Source organism: Bos indicus, chromosome 1 (genome assembly GCF_029378745.1).
Source record: "Bos indicus isolate NIAB-ARS_2022 breed Sahiwal x Tharparkar chromosome 1, NIAB-ARS_B.indTharparkar_mat_pri_1.0, whole genome shotgun sequence".
Taxonomy (NCBI): Eukaryota; Metazoa; Chordata; class Mammalia; order Artiodactyla; family Bovidae; genus Bos; species Bos indicus.
Window position 1 is genome coordinate 112,052,892 of NC_091760.1, and position 6,088 is coordinate 112,058,979.

Genomic DNA, 6,088 nt, shown 5'->3' on the forward strand with positions numbered 1-6,088 from the left:
ATTAATTATAATAACAAAATTTTTGTAAATACATGAAAATACTTATGATAGATCTGCTGCTGCTGCTGCTGCGTCACTTCAGTCATGTCCAACTCTCAGCGACCCCATGAACTGCAGCCTACCAGGCTCCTCTATCCATGGGATTCTCCAGGCAAGAGTACTGGAGTGGGGTGCCATTGCTTTCTCCGTATGATAGACCTACATATAAGCAATACATAAAATTTATATATACTATATACGACTCCAATAGATCACTTTTCCTGTCATGATTTGATTGTTGACGTCTAGATTATTTAACTGAGGATGTCTGTTTTCTATCATTCTCACATTTAACCATGAATGAAATGCCTCCTCCTTTCCATTCCCTAGCCATAAAAAGGAAAATTATTTCTCTGGTAATCTATCACACCATCGTCTCCATTAAAAATAACTATTCTATTTCCAACTCTTTCTTTTTTCTAAGTTTTAACCAAACTTTAACCTATCTGAAAGCAAGGACCTCCAGAATGGTTTCTCTTAATGTCCTCTGTAGCTATAGTACCTAACTCCATATTTTCTACTCAATAAATATTTTTGAATTAAATTAATAGCAAATAGTCCTGTTGGCAAATTAGATTTTTTTCCTCCATATCTCTTTAACTGAACTTTCTAGTTTAGTTCAGCTTTGCCTTTCATTCAATACATAGTTACTGAGTTCCATTGGTGCTAGTTACTATAAATGTAACAGTGAGAAAGATAGACACTTCAGTGTCTAGGCAAAGAAACAGGAAATAGCCAATCAATGCACAAAATGATAAACATACCAACTGGGACAGACATAGGGACCAGGAGGTAAAGAGGTGGGGGCACCTAACTGGAGGACTTAACAGCCAAGCTGATGCTTGAAGGATGATATAAAAGCAGGGGATGGATGCTGCAAGCAGAGGGAACAGTAAGTGTGAAGGCATGGTAACAAGAGGACATGACATTTTAGGAATGGGAAGATCAGGACACTTGGCAGACAGGGTAGGAATAGGTATGGCATAGGAAGAGGAGACTGGAGAACCAGGAGACTAAACATGTAGGGCTTTATCATCCTAAGACAACTGGCTTCTAAATTTACACAGATGGCTATATAAATTGGCATACACATTTTTGAAATAAATATAGCAATATCTTTTTTAAGGTGAGAGAGTAAGACATTTCAAGAGCTAGAAAAATGTTCACCTGCTTTGAATAAAAAATTCTACCCCAGAGAATTTATCTAAAGAGATTGTTCTTCCCAAAGGAAAAAACTAGATATGTTCCAAAGTGTTAATTTTAGAATTATTTATGATATTTAAAAATTGGAAAGAATTAATGTGCCCAGTGATAATAAATTATGGTACATTGACTTGAAGGGAACATTTTCCATCATTAAAATCTATAATTAGAGAAATGACACTGCAGCATGCATGTAACATTAGGTAAAACAATCTGTGTGCAAGTTGTTTCTATACTATAATTAAAACTATACATAAATTATGTGAATGTTTGGATAACTATCAATAGGAAAAAATTTAAATGAGTGCAGGGTAATTAATGAAAGGGTGGGATTTGGGATAATTTTTCTTTCATCAGTGATTTCCATTATGATACTCACAGTATCATTATACAATGCATATCTTTTGTTCCCCAGAAAATTTCTATAAATCCTAGCTTTGTTTAGATGAACCAAAACAAGAATTAAAATACTCCTTTCTTCCTTCCATTTCATTGTCTTTATCTTCTCTGAACATTTCCAAAATAACAGAAAAGCCTTCCTCTTCTGTGCAGTTTAACTGATGGCCAACCAAAACTAGCATCCTGTTAAAATTGTGGGTTTCAGAGTAATTCTCCAAACTCCAACTAGCATATCTAGATCAGCTATAGGTAAACATTAATGATGCCAAAATGAAATTATTATCTGATTAGGCCCAGTCTGGCTCCTGAATACCACCTATTCAGGCCTCCCATGAGGGCTTTCTCATTGGGAGGGTAAGTTGCATCTCATGGAGGAATATTAAGAGGCTTGGAGAATACTGGAATTGGGTACAGATATATAGAAACTGTTACTGATTATCAGTGAAAATTATATAGCTCTAATTTTTAAGAAAGTATATCTAAAAATGTAAATATGGAATGTAAATAGAATATTTTATAATATCAATAATATTTTTATAATATCCAATATATAGGTATGTTATGGCATAAAGATGAGCAATTTGGGTTTCAATCAACAGGCTGAGAGACAAGCAGAATCCCCACAATGAAGCCTTATATTTCTGATCTAATTCAGGACAAAGAACTAACTTTTTAGATACCCAAACCACGTGAAACAAGGTTCATACTAAATATGAAGAATCAGAATGTCATCAGACTTCTTAGCAGCAACACTGAAAGTCAGAAGATGCTGAAGTAACCGTTTCAAGAATCCTTAGGCTTTGAGTTAAAGTCAAGATGGAATAAGCACACACAACCTCTCTCCCACTGATTTCAACTAAAATCCCTGAACTGAGGATATAAAGCAGCAATCAGACTACTCTGAAAATCGAATAACAGGTGGACTAGAGAGGGAAATCAAGATATCCTTGATACAGTGAATTATTTTTTAAATGGGACATACTTTCTTCTAACCACTGTATCAATCACAGTGGAAATCTCAAATTATTTTTTAATGAGGGAGTAGATTTTTACTAAAAATATGTGTATTGGCTTTTCTATTTTATCTTGCTAGGAAAATAATCTTCAGAAGCTCCAAAGAAGGGTGAAGAGCAAGTTAAGTGACTCCACTGATGAAATAACATGTCCTCTACTATGACAAACTCTGGTTTTCAGTTTATGCTGGTAAAGATTGAATCAGTGAAAAACTCTTTGAAAAATAATGAACTGACTATAAACAATGTAGCCATGAGCAGAAGCACTTCTTTCCCACTTAAACATTTGCTTCACTGTAAGAATGGAAAAGAATTAGAAGACCCAGGAAAGAGTTAATTAGGGACTGATTACAATCCTTTCCTTTTGCCAGCAACAAACAGTTTATCTATCCCTCTAGTGATATTTTAAACACGTAGCATGAACTGTGACCAAAGGGAAGGAGTTATGATCAGTCAATATTGAATTGTATAAGAAGTTGCCAAGGGACTTCCCTGGTGGTCCAGTGGCTAAGATGCCGTGCTCCCAATGCAGGGGCCAGAGTTCAATCCCTGGTCAGGGGACTACGTCCCACATGCCCCAACTAGGATCTAGCACAGCCAAACAAATAAATCAATATTTTTTAAAAAAGAAGTTGCCGACATTTTTACAAAATGCATTTATAATTACCATGCAGCATCATGGAAGTGATTAAGATATGAGGTAAAATGCTCCCAAATAAAACCGTGTCCATACTATGAGCACAACTATGCAAAAATTATGGTTGCATTTATATAAAGTGTTGAGAAAGAATACAAGGAAATGAAAAAGAAAGAGCTGCTTTGTTATGGCAGTAGAACAGTGTGAATAGTTCATTTCCTTTCATCTCTGGCATTCTTTTCACATCAAAACTATGTGTGTTTCACACCCAGAAATATAACCCATGTTTGCCTTTCTTACAATGGGTTCTTAGCAAATTCAGATCATCAGTCATGGATCCCATTTGTTGACATGACAATTCTGGGATGAGGGGAACAGGCCAGCAGCCTTCCAGCTGGAGGACTCTTGCTATGAACACTAGCTCATAAATAAATCAGTATTCTGGCACTGTGTATTCTCACTTCAGGAGCCTTTAGTCTAGTAACAATTCAAAGTAAAGCTGCAACACTGCACAATTCTACACCAGTGCTTCTCAGACTCAATGTGTGCATGAATCATCAGGAGGTCTTGTCAAAATGTGGAATCTGATTCAGCAGATGTGGGATGCAGCTTGGGATGCTACATTTCTAACAAGCTCTTAGGTGATGCTGATGCTCCACAGACCATCCTCTCAGGAGCAGTGTTCTATATCATGCAAAATCTGTCTATTTTCTTTCTTGTTTCTAAGCAATCATGGTAAGTCTACCTTGGAGAAATGGAGGCAGAGAAACAGTAAGTACCTATCTTGAGTCAAATAAATAGTGTCAAAAGTCAGGGCTGGCATCATAGCTCCAGTTCCAGACTCTCACACTCCCACCACTGCTTCACCCTACTTCCTACATCTGATGTAAAAAGAATACAAAAACAATGGCTTACCTTTCACATTTTGCTGATACCGGCTCCAAAATAGACTTATTTGCTGGGATGGTCCTGGAACAAATAGGAAACAGTCCTCTGATAACAAGTGCATGGTTTTTGGCATCTACTGCTGCTGCTGCTGCAGCTAAGTCGCTTCAGTCGTGTCCGACTCTGTGTGACCCCATAGACGGCAGGCCACCAGGCTCCCCCGTCCCTGGGATTCTCCAGGCAAGAACACTGGAGTGAGTTGCCATTGCCTTCTCTCTTGGCATCTACATATCCATTCAAATCAAACTTGCCCAGCAGCCGACAGGTCTGTTCTTCCTCTTCTTTGCCTTTGATGCCCAATTTAGCCCATAAAAAAGCAAGCAATCCTGCTACTGCTAAGTCACTTCAGTCGTGTCCGACTCTGTGCGACCCCATAGACGCAGCCCACCAGGCTCCCCGATCCCTGGGATTCTCCAGGCAAGAACACTGGAGTGGGTTGCAATTTCCTTCTCCAATGCATGAAAGTGAAAAGTGAAAGTGAAGTCGCTCAGTCGTGTCCGACTCTTAGTGACCCCATGGACTGTGGCCTACCAGGCTCCTCCATCTATGGGATTTTCCAGGCAACAGTACTGGAGTGGGGTGCCATTGCCTTCTCCGAAGCAATCCTAGAACCAGACATTTCTTCCCACTAGCCATTTTAATAAGTTTGGGAGAAATGGCCACTGTTAAAAGTTTTAAGGAGGTACCTTGCTAGAGTGTTCCAGTGAGTGTGTGTGGGCCCCTCCCCAGTGGACTCAGTTTGCCACTGCTTGCTACTTAATTGTCATGCCTCAATCATTCACAGAGCCTCACACTCACCTGAAATTTGTGTACCTGCCCTAGGAGCTGAGTAATCCTCTTGAAAGGAGCCTTGTAAAAATCTCTTTTATGCTTAGCAATAATATATGATGGCATAATAGTGGCTTTTGAGATTCAAATAGAATCACTTTGTAGAAATTGTCCCTTTCTTGTTTCTCAGCCTCATTCATTCTCACTTCAGCCAGGTTTCTGGGAGCTGCCCTTGCCCCCAAAGTAAAAAAAGGCATTCTGCTTCATTATGAAGTAAAAAAACAAAACAGGAGCCATCAGGCCACACTCTATCCTTAGGGGTATAGAAAAAAATGAATGGAAAACCATGGAAGCATTGGACTAGAAGACATCACTTTGAATCTGTGTTCTATCACTTGTGTTAGTGTGACGGTGGGAAAGTCACTTCACTTCTATGCCTCAAGTGCCTTATGAGTCACTAGGATGATAATAAGTTACCCTAGATAAATTCTGTAAAGCCTATTAAGAGTTCAAGGAATATTTTTCACGTACATCATTTTCTTTAATCTTCTCTTCAAGGTGAAGTGTTGCCCTCAGCTTACTTTGCTGACTTTGTCACTGGTTCAGGGACAAATCCCTGAGAATTTCTGGGTTCTTGCCTGAGAATCCTCTCTCATGACTTCTTGCTTGGCCCCTCTCAGAGACATCTTCCAATTTCTTTCTCTAGGTCAGTTCACCATAGATCTCCAGTCTGCTTCTTTGTCCCTTCTCAAATATCTCCCCTGGGAGTATAAAGAGTATTTTCAGGATTCAGTCCAGTAATATGTATCAGGAGCATGAAAAATGACTATACCCTTTGATCATGTGATTTTACTTTAAAGTATTTATTCCAAGGAAGCAATGCTGCTGCTGCTGCTAAGTCGCTTCAGTCGTGTCCGACTGTGTGTGACCCCATAGACGGCAGCCCACCAGGCTCCCCCGTCCCTGGGATTCTCCAGGCAAGAACACTGGAGTGGGTTGCCATTTCCTTCTCCAGTGAATGAAAGTGAAAAGTGAAAGCGAAGTCGCTCAGTCATGTCTGACTCTTCGCATCCCCATGGACTGC